Raw genomic sequence first — 17,115 nt, forward strand, 5'->3', positions numbered from 1 at the left:
CTCACAACAGTCTTCAGATGCAGGAACTACCAGCATAGTGTTCTGTTTTTTTTTAAAGGCTCAGAGAGGTTCAGGAACTTGCTCAAGATCACACAGTTTACCAATTGCATTACACTCCCTCTCACAGATCCTGGCTCCCTGCTTTCACTGTTGAGTAACGGCTTAACTCTAGGACATGCCTCGGTTTCTCCCTCTGTATAACGAGTGTGTTATTAATAGTAGCCATCTTAAAGAATGCTGATCAAACGACTTAGCACATTTGCTTGCGTGTCAGGCACATGGTGAGGATCCACATACGCCAGCCCCTTGCGCCCGGCCTTATATCCTTGGGGGGCGGCAAGAGGCTTAGATGAGACAACATATTTAAAGCACTAGGCACAATGCCATGGCACACGGCAAACACACAGCAAGCGCTGTTATTATTAGCCCAGCTGAGCCAGGCCAGCTTATTTTAGATTAGGTTTAGAGGCAACTGTGCTGGGCACAGGGGTGCTGTGTGCCCTTCACTTCGAGCTACTGCGCAGGCGGCAGATCAGCTATTGGACTTAGCAGGTTCTCTGTTGTAAGTCACCGGAATATTCCTAAAAAGTTCCCCATGTTGGATCTGCTTGTGACTAGATCTCTCCCTATTGACATATTTCGGATTGACGTCCAATTGGCAGTGATTCTCTGCTAAGACCGTCATGTAAAGCATTGATTTGCGAGGGACTTAAATATACCTTGGGAAACTGAGCCAGGGCTGCGTGCAAGGGTCAGGAGGGCTGCTGACTTGAACATTTTTTTTTTTTAATCTTATTCCTGCTTCGTTACATACTCTAATAAGCATACTTACACTACGGAACTTCTGGTGTTTTCTCCCCCGAAGTTTATTACATCCACCATTAAACTTAACTGTGTGTTGATTCTAATTTATGTTAACCTATGGGTTAACAATGGCTGAGAGACAACCGTGCTCCTACTTGGCTTGGAGGAAGGTTTGCCATGGGGTAGGGGTAGTGACAGTGCTTGAGGAGGAAACAAGACAGAGAGCAAGCCACTGGTGGCAGAAGAGTCTGTCCCGGGAGCTCAGAGTCACAAAGGAAAGTTCACTTCCTAAAGGGTGTAGTCATAATTTTCCAAGTCATTTCCCTCTATTAGGAAGGAGTAAGTCACCCCAGCCTCAGACCACTCCATCCAGTCTGCCCGCCAAGAGAGACTATGTCTACAGTGTGATTAAACTCACTAATACACTTACTACAACATTTGCTGGATGTTATGTGTCTCTCCCTCTGCTGACTGTCACCAGGCCACAGCCTCAGGGAGCTGCCACCTAAATGGGACTTACTCCACTCCATCTCTTCCTCCTCCTCCTCCTCCTCATCATCATCAATGTTTTCATTCTCACCTCTATTTCCTGTCTCCACAACATCTTCTCTCCCCTCCAAAGTGCTTATATAAACATGCATTTTTTTTTAAATCAAAGAGCCTATGTTCCAAGTCTTTTGGAGTTGAAAAGAAAAGATAAGGTAGATAAATCAACAACCTAGTTTGCATCTGCTCAGTATCTCAGTGAGGAAAGGTCTTGCTGGGTTCTCATCACTGAGTTCCTGTATACACGATCCACCTGCAGCTGACATGGGGCGTTTACTCCTCACTACGGAGCAATCTTGAGTGGTCACGGATTGATGCCATGCATTCTGGTGGCTTACCCTGTGGGGCCTGCAGCCCAGGGACACTCAATACATCTCTGTGCCTTGCACAGCCAACTGCCACTGTGCACCTGAAATACAACTCTCTGGGAGGTAAGGACATGAATGCAGACAACCGACCTTGACCCCAATCCCACCCCACCCCACCCCAGGGCCTTTGCCTAAGCTGTGCTCTATGCCTGGAATGCCGTCTCTTCCAACACCTCCCCCACCGCCCTCACTGTCCACCTGTCCAAGTCCCTACCTCGTTTAAGGACCGGCTCAAATATCAGTGGTTCCACCAGACCCTCCCTGACCACCCTCGCCAGAAATAACCTCCTCTTCTCAGCTTCCATAGTACTGTGTGTATCTTCTCTGGCCCTTAGAACACACCCCATTTTATGGCGGCTATTTGCTTAGAGCTCTGGAACTGGGTCAGGCTCCTCCCTGAAGTCACGCAGAGCAGACGCTCGGTCAAAGTTGAACGGACACATTTGCCGCAACAACAATGACAAGAACAGAAACTACAGACTGCATGGCTGCTTCTGTAGCCTCTCTGTCCTTGAGTATCGCTTTCAAAACCACCTTTCTTCTTCTTCTTCGATCTGCCGATTACCCCAGAGAGGTCTGAGATCTTCCGAGCACTCCTGTGGCTAACAGGTGAGGTGCTAGTGAAGGTAGAGAGTCTAGCTTCCGGGTCTGCCAACGGTCCACTGAGGAACACAAGTGTTTAGTTGACGAGCTTCCGGTATTCCAGTTCTTTGGGGCCAGTACAAACTCCTGCCTCGGCTGCTAAGTACAGACTCCAATAACAGGCTAAGTGGTTGCAGATCCTCCTGAGGCCTTATTATACATGTACTGACACACTGAACGCTTACTCTTAAAACCTGTACTTCCTTCCCTTAAATATACGTTGAAGAGCTTACATTTCAGCATCATGTGTAAGGACGATGTATATCTCTAGCTTTAAGTTTTTTTCTCCCATAGAAATCCTGAAGGGGGAAAAAAAACCCACAAAAACAAAAATGTTACTGCATGGAAGACAATGTCTCCGCAGTGTGTCTGACCACCCAGACAGGTCAAAGAGCTGTGTGATCTGCTAGACTCCAAGGTCAGACGAACACCTTCGAGCCCAGAGCTGTGGCCCATAAACACCTCTAAGAAATGGGACCGAGGTACGTTAACAGACAATTGCATGACACAATTGGGAACCGGATGGAAGCGCACCCAGACAGCACCTTTTTATTCTTTGGGTCAGGAGTGAATATGACCACATGCCTTGCCATGCTGCGACCCAAGAGAAGAAAACCTAACATAGAAAACAGAGTTGGAAGAGGTGCTGTCTGAGCCCATGGAGATGTCACGGCTATCTGACCGACAGGAATACCACATGCGGGAGAAAGGTAGAACCCCACAACTTAGGCTAGCAAGAAAGACGTGACTCAAGATTGTACGCACAGGGGTAAAGTCATTCAATACCAGTATTTCCCTCACACGTAACTTCTTTATCAAGATTTGTACTGTGATGAGGAAATGTGGGCTGGGCTGGTTAGAGGTCTCAACTCCCTACGGAGTGACTCAGTTTCCTCCATGATCAAGCAGTGATAACGGAGCCCTACCTCCCGTAAGTACTTAAGTCTTGCACATAATAAAGATAGAGATCTTATTAGAGTATCTAGAATTTAGTCAATATTGTGATTTCTGTTCCCTCTTTTTTCCCCCTTTTCCATCATCACCACCCTCCTCCTCCTCCGCACATCAAATTCCAAAAGAAGTAGTATTGATTAGAAAAGTTCAAACCAGTCATTGAAAAGCTTGGCAACGTCACCAAAGAAATTCACCCACCTAATATGTTATTCTTTGTCAACCAAGCAACAGCTACCCTTACAAGCTATAGGTGGGGTAGAGGGGGGGCGTTGCGGGGGGGGGGGTCACAAAATGTGATGGGAATCCTGTTTACTATGGACCACAAGCCTATGTTGAGATCTGTTACACAGTCTAGGAGAGGGGATGAAGGCAGGGTGTGTGGAGGTTACTGAAGAGCAAGATAGGCCCCTGTCTGTCTGCAGTAGTTCTGGATCACAGGCCCGAATGCTGTTCTCACTCTTGTCTTCTCGATTTTCCAGTAGAATAAGGCTGGGGTGGGCAGGGTCTGATGGAGCTTTCTCAGTCTGTAATTCCGTGGCTAAACTGTATCAGGCCTCAAGTGTCACTGCTGTGGCCACATGCCACTTAAGGCTGGAACAAGCACCCTTGTAAGGGAAGGAAACCCTGCAAGGCATAAGGAAACCTGCCTTATGGCAGGTGCACTTCCCAACACTGAACGAGAGAGTCTGGCACAGGTTGTGAAACAATGAAAACTTCCTGTTCTGGGTGTTAGCTTTACTTACCACAGCCAGACAATGCTGCCAGTGGTGTGGAAGGAAAAATTGCTGTAGCCAGCTGTGCTATTCACAGTTGGATGGATTCTGTGTACCTCCAAATGGTGATAGAGCCAGCAGCCTGTTGTAGCCAAGGACAGGATGATGGATGATCTACATACTGTGTCCAAGTGGAGAGAATGGCAGAAGTTCACTTCGGGGTTATTAAAATGCTAATCTGTGCGAGTTAACAAAGCCTGATAGAAAAGGAAAGTTTGAGAAATACGAACACCTCATGTGGGTTCTGCACTCCACTGATCTGAAGGCCGTTAGTTGTTCTTCACTTGGTGTTTTTTGTTTTGTTTTGTTTTTGTTTTTGCTTTTTTAAGTAAGAACTTTGGGTAGTTTGCCTGTTGGGGAGAAATGAAAGCCACATCGGTGGTCAGCTACAGTGCCCCCCTGTCATCAAGGTCTGTTAGGACAACACCCCGAGGACAGCTGCCTCAACTGAAAAGTGTTCTGGCATGTTTAATGGAGTCACAGGGTCTACTGTTTCTATGTGGCACAGGAATAAATCAAAATACTTTTCCCTCCCAACTCAGGTTGTCAGCTGTTCTCTACAGTCTCCTAAGACGCTGGATTGGGTGGATTCTTGACGCTAACTCTCCATTCACATAAGCCTCAGAGGACGCCATATCCCATTGCTGTGACAGACCCAGCACACAAACTACACTGACAGCCCATTCATTAACGCCGAGGGCAGGAAGGCTGGCACTGGGAACACTGAATGCAAACTATCTTGCTTTAAAGTTTTGTGATATGGCACTTTGCACACACAAAAAAAAGAGACATATATTTATATTTCTTGCCTGCAGATCTGGTTTTCTAGTCAGTAGTGCTGCTCAAGGTGACTATACGAAAGCCTATCTGGCCTCAAGGAATTGGCACATGGTTGTAGTTCCTTGCAAATGACAGGCACTCAATGAACACAGATGGGCTGCCACACCTCAACTGCCTCCTGCCTCCTCTAGAAATAAATCTAGACTATGCAGGCTTAAAGACCCTTAATAGAAATAAAAGATAATATTTTGTCCTGCAACATGTTAGGGTAGGAGTTTTTTTGTTTTTTTGTTTGTTTGTTTGTTTGTTTTTTGTTTTCTTCTTTGGTTGCACTAATACCAGTCAGGCACTCAGCCAGGCTCTTAGCCCTGCATAAAATGCATCAGAAGAGTGAAAAATGACCCTAGTTCAGATGCATTTTTCACTCTTTGTAGCTTAGTGAAACTCGCAGGCAAGAACAATGACTAAGCTAATTACCATGGCTCATTATGACAGAACACCAAGAGGAGCTCCCTCGGACTCAGTAAGCCCTCAGCAGCCTGAGTACCTTTCTGAATCCAGGGTACTTGTCCATGGCCTTTCAGGAAACAGAAACCACCAGACAGGATGCAGAGGCCCACTTACCCTAATATGTTACGGGACTGAGCCTTCCTGTGCAGCAAGCCAGTGAACTGAAGTCCTCTGGATGTTTAAGTTGCCCTCACTCTAGGGACTAAGGCTGACGTCACAGCCATCTTTCCAATTCATCAAACCAAGGGAGGCATGACCAGCTGGTGCCTGTGCTATTAGAGGGCATCAAAAGTGTGTGTGTGTGGGGGGGACAGGGTGGCAAAATGCCCACAGATGTAAATCAAACTCAGGTTAACCAAATGCCTGGTGATGGAGACATCACAGTATTCCTGGCACATCCTTATGCATCACAGAAAGGCTACTCAGGAAGGGTACCTATGTAGCACCCTTAGGAGAAATGGAGTAGGTACCAATATTCTATAAGATCCAACAAGAAATGCCTATGCATGCCAGTAGAGAAAAATCTTAGCATCTTGTATTTAAGTACCTTCTGGGTGCACATCTCAGAAACCTAAACAAAAGCTCTGGCAGTCTGAAAAGCAAATATCGGCTATAGGTGAGTTGTAGTTCATCTTTACATATTTAGGTTATGGTGATATAGACCTGATCTCAGAGCTTACCTGTAATTTCTATGTGTCTAAGGCAGGGTGAATGTTTGTGTGTCATACATGCTAGCTTGGGAGAATGAGCCCATCACTCAGGACGTTAAACGCCACTAAAGACAAGTTAATTTCCTAGGGTAGATACTTAACGTCATGAATAAACACAGCACCAGAATCTATCGTTTTATGCTATCAGAAAGAAAGTAAAACACTTAATCCAGCTGTCTAAGATTTCACACAGTACAGGGAAGAAAAGCCTTGGAGATCTTCTCCAAAAGGAGTCTTTCTCCTATTCCAGGGGCAGAGACTAAACCACTTGAATAAAAAATGTTGACTCTTTCCCTAAGACCTCAGCATTGAAATAAGCAAAAGAATCTACTTGATTGCATCAGGTATCGAGTAGAGGGGAGGGGGAGAGCACACGTATTTTGGTACTGTAGAGTTACAGTTTGTAGTAGCTAGAAGTTTTGAGAGGAAGTAGCCTTCGGCATTTCCCATAACTAACCAGAAGCAGTGTTGTATTTAAGGCAAAGAAGCCTGAGTGGCTGACACGAGGTCCAGTTACTGTACACAAAGTCTCAGAGGGACATCTATAATAAAGATGTGCTGTCCCACTCCGAGGATGCTGGAATTGGCTGCTGACTGGTCTAATTCGTCCAGTGCTCAAACTATTACCCTACTGCAATACTCCCCCCCCCCCCCCCGCAACCCCCACCTCCGGCGCGCTCCGCGGCATTTTTTTTTTCAAACACGTACTAGATTTAAACAGTCCTCTTCCAGCAATTAATGAGAAAAATTACAAACTAGGTTTGCAGCCACTCCTTCAAGTCTTTTCTGGCCTTTCATTTAGAACCGAGGAGTTAGACGTGCGGCTAGGAGCTGAAAGTGTTTCCAAGTCTCCCAAGGCGGCTACTGCCTCAGTTTCTCTGTACCGTCATTGCAGCGGGATCTGGAAGTTTCCCTACCTGGTTGTTGGGCTCGCTTGCCAGCCGCTGCTCCCGGCTACAGGACGCCTCTGGCCGCCAAAGACGCGGCTCATACAAAATTGACTCTTCCTTATTTGTTTCCATCCATAATTGATGGGGAGCTGAGAGCATTAACACGTCTCCAGGCCGAGCCCTTGCTGCCTGGCGAAGACCCTGTCCATGACGCTTCGGTGGAGCATTTTTCAGCCACAGAATAAAGCACGCAAAGTTGCGGGGGAGAGTGGCTGGGAGCCCAGCGGGTGGGTGCCTAAGGTCCCCGCGGGGACAGCTAGTAGTTCCGCGCTCCCTGGCTGTCCCTGCGTCCTCCGGGCCGACGCTGGCCCGGCGGCCTGGGTTACGCTGCCGGTGGGCTGGAGGATCCAAGCCCCGCAGCAAGGAAAGCAGGCTCACCGTGATGGCTTGCGCGGAATCGCCGAGCTGGCCCTGCCTGGAAGAAACTTTTCCTCGCAGCCTAGGGAGTCTTTTCTTCCCTTAGGGGTGCGCCCAGGGGGAGGGGTGCGCCGAGGAGGAGGGCCGAGCTGCCCCGCCCCGCCCCCCAGGCCGCCCACCGGCCAGCTGGGACCGGTCAGCCAGACCTCCCCTGGCGCCTCGGGCACCACTAGAGACCGAGCGGCTTGGAAGAGCAATGAACTCCGGAGAGAAACGACGCTACGCCCACGCAAACACATGCGCCCGCACACAGCTGTGCTGCGGGCTCCGGGCTCGGGGTCCCACCCCCATCACGCACCTAGAGCATCAGCGAAGCTTCGGAGACAGTCTTACCTCTCATGGGGAAGCCTGCTTTAAAAGACAGACAAATAAAGCTTGTGTCGATCAAACGGAAAAGCCGATCAAGATAGTGTGCAGAAAGAGCAATCCCTCGGTCTCGGGTCTCGCCTTGCGATCTATCCCGAAACTCGGCAGCTCCAGCCCTGGCGGCGGCGGCGGCGGCGGCGGCGGAGGTGGCTGCGGCGGCGGCGGGACCCAGCGCGAGCAAAACAAACCGCTGCTCGGCAAATGGTGTAATTCGATCCATCTCCGAGTCGCTCCCCGAGAGCCCGGCTCCCTCGCTGCTCAGCAGCTCCCACCGCGGCCAGCGCCGCCCAGAGCCCCACGCGCGCTGCGGCCTCGACCCCGGTGGCTGCCGCGTCCCTGATTGCGCTCGGCCGCGCGCCCAGGCTCTCCCACCTTAGCGGAGCGGCTCCTCCCGCGCCTCCCGGAGCCGGGTCGCCCAGCTGGCGCCGCCTCTAGCCTGCAAAGCTGCCTCTCCCTTCCCTCCCTCTCCCTTCCTCCAGGCGCCCTCACTACTCTCCCAGCCTCCCCCAGACGTCCCGAGGACAAATCGCTGCAGCCCAGTGGTGCCTTGGGCACAGTTATACCCCGAAGTTCAGTCTTAGTTTTCTAGTCCAAGATTCATTTTTGAGCTCACTCTTGCAAGCCCTCTCCCCATTTATCTTTATAACCACTAAGCAAAACAGCTGGGGAGAAGCAATCAAACATAGCTGTGTCTTTAGAAAATACAGAAATTGCCTACTAAAAATCTTATTTCCACTTTGAATGAAAACCATTCAGTACAGTATAATTTTGCAGTCTAATGAGCCAGTTTTACAGGCAAGTGTTTCGTTTAATACGTTGTGTGAGAAATGAAAATGTCCTTGAAGCGACATCATTTAAGATGTCCGGGCTGTCATAAATGAAAATTTTTTTAAAAAACATCATATCTTCCCAAACAAGAGGATTTTAATTCAAAGTTCATTTCCAAGAACGAGGTGTTCTTATTAGTTTCCAATTTAATCATGTATCACTTAAGGGCTTTAAGTGGCTAGAATCAACCCTGATGCCCTCGCTTAAAGAGAGATAGAAGCGAGCATTTCCGCTAAACTTTTGGTGTTCGTTTTGAGTGTGGTTAATTACCGTGAAAAGAGAGACGGAGGCACGCGGGAAGCATATTCTTGTCTGCGATTCTTCCTGCTTTTCTTCCGTACACAGATACATGTTTACATTTAGGAAGAACACTGCCCTGGAGTTGAAAAGGAACTCCCAAAAGACACCTTGTTTAACAGTTGGTAGCCAAAAGCAAGCCAGGAGAAAAGGGGCAGCCTTTTAAAATGCAAGCTTGTCCCGGTGGCCCTCGGAGCACAAGAAAGGGGTAGCGGGCGGAAAGAGCAGCTTCTGAGATTCTTTGGTGTGTTGTTTTTTTCCTGCTGTTATGTCTTCTGTTGACTGGTTGGCTGCCCGTTTTCTGGTTGTGCTGGACTCTGACATCATTGCAAGCTACTTGGCAGTCACGGCCTTCCCCTAGCCAACTTCTGACCCAGAAAGCTGTGGCTGTTTCCTAGCCAGCGGTCCGTTGTATCTTGTTTCCTGCACTGCAAGCTCAGGCAGAGGGTACTGGGAACCGTGTGAATATGCAAAGCAGGGCAGGGGCTACTTGAGTAGTAAGGAAACAAGTCACTGGCCACCTCGAAACATGTTTGTAAGTTGTTCTGTGGCTGCAGTAGCCTCAAAACGTCATTTCAGATTCCTGAATCCATGCCCTGCCATACCCAATCATCTCACTTTGTAGCTCAGGCTGGCCTGGAACCCACTGGTTATCCCAGGCTGGGCCTCCTGTTTCTGCCTCTGGAGTGTTGAGATTACTAAGGGTGCTGGCTGTTCAACACCTGGCATAAATTGGGTTCCTGTATATGTGGGCAGTGTTTGAGGGAATGATACCCAGAGATTACAGCACCCCAGAGTTCTCAAATCCAGGAATAACAAGGAATGACAGTCTGCTGGTTGCCGGAGAACATGCTGATGGGTCCTCTGAAACCATGCATTACACGTTTTTTTCACTCTAAGGGTCAGTCTGGACCTCAGAGCCATCCTTGTGTTTGCTCTGCAGGAGGCCCAGAGAGGCCAGAGCTTGACATGGGAAGAAAGGTCAAAAAACTACTCTTGAGGATTTGTGTGTCCCTGTTGGGGGATGCTGAGAGGAAACTGACACCCTTTATTTAGTCCTCAGTGGAAAGACATAGCCAAGGAAACTACCGAGGCAGCTGCCACTGCTGTGGTTCATCTGATTCCTGTGGTCCTCTGTGTTGACTTTAGACCATTCAACTCTTTAACCCTGTTTAATGTCAGCCAACTCCCCACCCTCCCCACTCTACACTCAAGGTGCTGACATGGGCAGTGGCCCACAGAGCATGCTCTCCAGATGTTTCTGCTTTCTGTGGTGCCCTATAAAAGCAGCTTAGCTTCATTTCTGGTTTCTTTTTAATTAATTAATTAATTAATTAATTCACTGTACATCCTGGTTATAGCCCCATCCCTCCTCACCTCCTGGTCCCACCCTCCCTCCCTCCCACACACCCATCCCTGAGTCCTCAGAAAAGGGGAGCCTCCTTCCCATCCGCCCCCCCCCCCAGCCCATCGGATTACATCAGGACTGAGCTTGTCCTCTTCCCCTGTGGCCTGGCAAGGCAGTCCCGCCAGCCAGGGGGGAGTGATGGAACAGCTGGCAAGAGAGTCCATGTCAGTTGCTTGATTGAACAACAAACTCTTTAGGTGTCAAAGTGTCTTCTGTGCTCCAGCATTTTATTTATCTTGTTAAGGATATCTCCCACCTGGACACTGGTTAATGGGGGCACTGTTAATGGGACGCTTGTTACTTGGACAGACCTGGTGCCCAGTACAAGGATGCACACGCAGTAAATACTTGCTGAACAGGTATGGCATCGGAGCCTGCAACATTCTCTACTCTCTTCTGGGCCAGATAAGAAAGGGCTGTTATTGTTATACTTGATACATCTCCATAGCAATGCCTTCCTTACTTTGAGCCCCAAGATCTTACCATCCCACTGAGGATGTTTGCTAAATGGGGTAAGTGAATAATTGGCTCTTTTCACATCCCACCCCCACTGCCCCCGCCGAATACTTTGAAGCCTAGGCTCTACCTTGTTAGCAAATGCGCTTTAGTATTTTCTGTGTGTTTTTCCCATCAGTGGTAAGTAATAACTCATTTCCAATTGAATTGTAAGTATAAAAGCTATCTAAAATCTACAGAAAGTCTTTGTGTGTGATTATCAGTAAAATGTCTGTGTCATCAAGTAGTGCAGTTCCTTAACCGTTAAAGCTATCAAACAGACACTAAGCTCAACATATGCTAAGATGTTCTAGGCATTTAAAAAAAATATTAGTGTGCAGCAATTCTTTGAGGCAATCACAATTGTTAACACAATTTTAAAGGTGAGACCAGCTAAAAAATTTTTTTAAAAAGGAATTTTACTGATTTGGTTAATGTCACACCTGTAGCTAGTATTTGTTTTCTCCTTCTTACTGAAATGAGGTCTGAATAGCACCGTCAAACAATGAAGGTTTTGGAGTTTATACAGTATGCATTCAAATCCAACCACTTCCCAGCAGATTTGTGATTTGGATAATTCATTTAACCACAGTGGGCTTCAGTCTCCTTATTTGCCAAACGAGGATGATAATAAAACTTTAAATGGCTTCTGTGGCAGACTGGATGTCATAACACCTGTGTGTGTTTAGCCAATTGCCAGGAGTACAGCAGCCACGGAGTCAACAGTGGGCAGCTCTTTTCTCAATGCCACAAAGGCAGTGCAGTCTTCGGACGCTACAGAATTGAATTAGAAACTTAATCCAAACTGATGGGAAATGTGAGACTCAGGATTCAATGGATGTGTTATACTTTTTTGTTCAGTTCTATCTTCATTCCTCTCTTTCCATGTGATATGTCTTTCAATTCAGGTATACATACTACTGTTCAATTGATATGAACAGCGTTTTGCATGACTTTTCATGAATAACATAATGTAGGGTGTAGAATTTCGTGTTTCCAAATGTAAAGATAAAAGTATTAGAATTTCAAAGAGAGAGGCAGTTTCTGGGGTAAGTTCTGTTTGGAATGCACACACACTATTCCTCGCATCCACACATTATAGAAAGTGCTTTTGTGGCAAGGGATTGCTTCCAAACTAATCTAAGCTCTCCATGACACGATAAATCATTAATAATAGAGACCCACATCCCTGCATCTGCATAGACACAGCTGGCCTCCTTGTGTCAAGAGTTTGCATATGAAAGTGACTCCTCCAAGATATTTCATTTTAATGAAAAATATTTATCATGGTAAATCTTAGGCTTCAAGATTTTACTGGCATAATTCATTTCTATTGCTATGTTGTATGCTAGTGTAGCACATAGCCATGCCCATATTTGGAATGATAAAAAATGTACTTCTTAAAAAACTTAATTTGATTACTATTCTACCTTAGCCTGAAAATTTCTACCATTTGCTCTGTGTAAAGAAAACACACCATGCATTTTTGGAAATAATCTTCAATTACTTGTCTCTGCTTACTAATGCGTTCAAAGGAGTCACTGCATGAACAGTGGAGTGTTTGAGCCAAAGAAAATGATGCAGGCTTTCAAATACTATTTTCTTTCCACCAGACAGAGCACAGCCCTCAGCATTAATATTACTAGGTCTTTTAAAGACAGAAGAAAGATGAACATTTACTATATATATATATCTATATATCTGTGCATCCTGTCATCCGTACAACTTCTCTGCACTATTTGTAAGCTATACGGAAAGAGACTTATTTAAACCCATGCAAATCTATAGTAAAATAACCTCACTGCTTAAGCTGCAAGTGTCTAAGCTAATGGTTAGGGTCACAGGATTGTGTTTCTCCAGACCATTTCAACATCACCGCATTCTCCCTCTATAGAAGTGTTTGGCCATTAGAAGTACAAAAAGTGATTTGTTGCCAGAAGCCACTAGAGCCACCTACTGGCTAAAAACACAAAACAAAACAAATAAACAAAACAGAATAGGATTCTGGGTAATTTATCTTTCCCCCTTCCTCCCCCCCCAAAAAAAAGACTCTCTAAATGTATGCTTTGCTTTTTCTCTCTGCTTTTCTGTCAGAGTACACAATAGACAGTTTACTAACATCAGATATATGGAGTTATTACAAATTATACTGCTAAAACGTGAGGGAGGGGAGGCATCCCATATGGGGGACGGGAAGAAATTGATGCTGTGCTATAAAAATCAATAGCAAGCCTTATTAGTGTTCAGCTGTAATAATAGGCTTGCCCCCCCCCCCAAAATCCCAAAGCCCAGTTAAATGCTGATGCAGCGGCAAGGCCGATGATCAGCTCACTCACAAACAGGCATTTCCACCTGTGCCTAGGATACCTGTGTCACTGAGTCAGAAGTAAATGAGGAGCCAGCCAGCACTCTGTCTACTGGTCAGTTACAAGGCCTTCGGTTCCAGTGCCAGAAGAAGCAGCTTGTCTAAGCTTTGGTACCATAAAGTAATCTGGCCAGTTTCCCTGACCCCAGCTACTTAGATGGCCTTTGAGCCTACAGCTGGGTACTAGTCAACAAGCAACACCACTTCAGACCTGAAGTTTTTTTTAATCACAAACTTTCTTGCCAGGTTGATCCAGCACCCAGGCTCCATTTAAATGTTGGTTCATTTCACTGTTGTGTTGGCAGCTGTCTGAACTTACATTTTTGAGACAAGCATAAAAGGGGACCTTAAAAGAAAACTCTATGGACCTTAAAAGAAAACTCTACGGACGTTTTGTTTCTGTTACAAAGCTTAAAAGAAAAAAAAAAAAAAAGCTGGCTGAGAGCTTTTCTAGAAAGATCCAGAGGATGGCTGGGAAGTTCTTAACAATTTGACCGTTGACCTGTTACAGTTACAGCAATAGTTTACTTTTCAAGTCTTATCTCATATGGACATGTCTCCAGTGCATGTATGCATATTTGTATATTTTCCTCTGTATTCCTGTTTAAAAGCCTTGTGAGTTCTTTTACTACATTAAAATCTTTGGAATTATGTTCACAAACTACTACTCCAATATGCTCTGACTTTTTGGGTAATAATCACAAAATAAACCGATTCATTTCTCATCACAAGTTTTAATTAAGAATTCTAGTTACACGATTATTTTCTAATGAATAATACCTACTTAGTGCTAAGCCAGGACACACTATAAGCAAATGTGTGTTTTCTAAAGACAGTTCCATGGATCTGTTTCTCATTTGTAAGCCATCAACCTTGGTAGCTGTCATATTAAAACAAAAGGACAAGTCTTATTTTCTACATCAATTAGGTGGAGATTTAGGGGGCAACGGTAGTTTATTATTGCTAGAAATAAATGTATTTGGCAGGAAGTGCTAATCAGTCGTCATTTCAGCTTTTTGTTGCTATCTGGCTGGTGAATTCTGTTTTTTAGTTTTGGTTAGATCATCAGTCTAAGCTGTCCTTTCATCAAGTATTAGCTGGGCCGTTATTTGTATAAGATGCCCACGGAGTATCTTGTTTGAAAGCATGTCCTGAGCCTGAGCTTCTGGTCCTTAAAGATGTCTGCCTTCCAATCTAACGAGGAAACAAACAGTTTGGTTTTGACTTATTTGCCACTTTTATGCTGAAGGGTTGAAAAATATGAATAAGAAAGTAATCTATTTTTTTTATAACAGGTGAAAGACCTGCCTGTGGGGAAAAAAAAGATATGGTATCTTTAGAAATTACAGACAGAGTCAAATTGGCCCTTTCATATGAAACCACCAGGAACACTGCCCAAAGCCAGCAAGTTCTAGGTGTAGTGTAACAAAACTTTTCCTAGGGAGATGCAACACACCTCTCCTCATGCCAGATAGAGAGCCCACGAGAGACCAAAGTACAGACACGTCCAAAGTCCAACGTGGTGAATCGATGGGTTTTATTGGGGTTCCTTGAAGGGACATGGATGATTAGTTACTTTCAGGAGCAGAAATGACACAAAGACAGCTGCATCAGCAAGGCCTCCCCCAGCATAGGCAACAGCTCACAAAGCTGAGGCCCTGCTACACACTGCACAGCCTGTGGGCAGCTCAACATATGGGAGCGTGTCCTTTCCAGGTGCCTCAGTTAATCTAAACCTCTTCCAGGCAACCCAGCTCAGCTGGCTTCTGCTTCTTCCAGGCATCTGCTCTGGTCTGAGAGAGTTGTTTGTTTGTTTGTTTTTGTTTTTGTTTTGTTTTGTGTTTTTTTTTCCAGCTTTTTATTGCTTACTCTGGCAGGGAGGGGCCTAGGGAATCTGGTTGGTTTCAGGGACTTCCTGAAGCTAGTTTGACTTGTTCGCCTTCCTGTTTAAATAGCTTCCATTTGCAGGATGGACGATTTCAATCTTATAAGAAAGTGTTACACAACACTAGGGGAACCGGGATTCTCTCAGATGAAACCACACAGCCTTTGCAAAATCCAGTCAACGTGAGGAGGGTAAGGTGCTATGATCTATAACGATGTGGCAGTGAGGGGGGGCGTCCTGGCAGGCCCATGCCAGGGTGTGGCCCCTAAGAAATCTACACAACAGATCTGGTACAAGGGAGTTTATCGGGGCGGGGGAAGGGAGGGGACCAGGGGTAGGTGTTGAGGCAGTGAGCAAGCCATGAGGCGCAGGGAGGGAGAAAAGGGAGTGTGTGGAACAGAGGAAACAGAGAAGCTGGAACAGAGTGAGAGCAGGGGGAGCAGGGGGAGCAGGGGGTCCTTTTTTTGGCAGACAACTGGTACCTGGCTGGGACAGGTGATGACGTAAGCAGTTGCTAGGGCCCTGAGGACAGGCCCTTGGAGTCCCCTGTGTGCTAGCACAGGGCTCTAGGACGACTGGAAGAGAAGGGGATCACCATTCACTCTTGCATGCCTCCATCGCACCCACCGTTTGTTATTAATAGCAGCGCTCTGCTTTTTGTAAAGCGCAGTGCCGAGATAAATGAGAACTAGCTCGCATTCAGACAGCGCCTGAAAATTCGAAAAGCAGTTTTTATCATTCAGAATCCTGGCAGGGAACAGATGGCATACTTGACTTGGGTAATTTGAGGAGCTCCTTGTGAAGGTGAGAGTGGGGGTGCAGGGAGAACACAGGGGCCAGTTACCCTGGGGGCTGCTGCTATGCTCAGTTTCTAAGGAGTCAGGGGAGGAAGCAGGGAGCAGAACCTGCAGTCCCAGAGGCAAACAGAACCCCTGCAAGAAGCATTGACCTTCAGCCAAAGGACTCTGCCAGCCTGAGGTAACCTGTGTTGGGGGTGGGACAGGAGCATCACAGTGCACCCTCTCTGATCTCCCGCTGTGCTTTTCATTGGTCCAGCCTCACTGGGAGCCGGAAGGCAAGAAGTCACAATACCTTTTAGATCCCACCCCTTCCTCCTCCTCCTGAGAAGTTAGGGCAAGGGCTTGAGAGTGGATCTGATGGAGGGAGTGATTTTATTTTGGTCTTTGTAGGAAAGTTTGCGAAAGGAGAAGGCTAGAAGGGTACTCACAGCACGTAGGCTACACAGCAGAGCCACATCTGAAAAGCCGCAACTGCCAGATGGGGATGGATGCCAGTTCTGAGCTTCTCAGGGTTCCTGTACCTTCTGCCCTTTGACCTCCCTTATTACACTTCAGTCTCCACACAGCCTTATTAACATATTTTATCACCTACCTTGTGAGAGAGGGGACTAAGTCTTTCTGTTTTTACTGCCTAGAATACTGGTTGCGACAGAAGGACTGAGTGCGAGAGTGAACCACAAGGCACGAGGAGGCTATAAACGCTCAGTCCAGTGGTACAAGAGAAATGTACGGGACGTATATAAGGAGCAATAAATAATGGTGCAGGTTATACCCGACTTCATAACGCGGGGAGGGGTGCCTCCTCCTCCTGTGAGTGAGCAAGTGAAGGCCACTGTAGACAGACACTGGGGCTGGAGTTCACAACAAAGGAATTACTGTAGGGGGACAACGGGGTAGGGAACGTGAACCTCAAAGCCAACATGAGGCAGGTAGCGTGAGATGTGACCGAGAAAACAAGAGTACCATCACTACACGGAGCATCTGAATTGCCACGTTGCTGGCCTTTGAATGTTTTTCTGGGTGCTTAGAAGACAGACCTATTTTTGAGGGCATAAATGACCAGACTGATCTTGGGATGTCAGAGTTTTGAAGGAAGCGTTATCCAAATGCTGCTCAGACAGAACTCAAGACAGAGGGCAGCACTGTGAGTGGGGAGAGTTGAGAGGGAAGGGCACCGGGTGACCATTCAGGAAAGGACAGCAGCGTCAGTGGAAGTG

The 17,115-nt window shown here is 46.7% G+C and overlaps 1 protein-coding gene across 15 annotated transcripts in view; it reads right to left on the reverse strand.

The window, feature by feature from the left end:
• Positions 1-17,115, reverse strand: part of SEMA6D (semaphorin 6D) — a 567,178-nt gene that overhangs the window by 50,177 nt on the left and 499,886 nt on the right. The window contains exon 1 of one of the 15 annotated variants that reach the window (XM_084774601.1): positions 8,919-9,257. The exons of 12 other annotated variants lie outside the window; for them this stretch is intronic. The gene's annotated coding sequence lies outside the window, so the exon portion shown is untranslated. Of the gene's footprint in view, positions 1-7,004; positions 7,768-7,787; positions 8,242-8,918; positions 9,258-17,115 lie in introns of those variants that run through there. 2 more of the 15 variants (XM_084774600.1, XM_084774599.1) reach the window with 2 other exon arrangements.

Source organism: Acomys minous, assembly GCF_964271855.1.
Source record: "Acomys minous genome assembly, chromosome: 3".
Classification (NCBI taxonomy): domain Eukaryota; kingdom Metazoa; phylum Chordata; class Mammalia; order Rodentia; family Muridae; genus Acomys; species Acomys minous.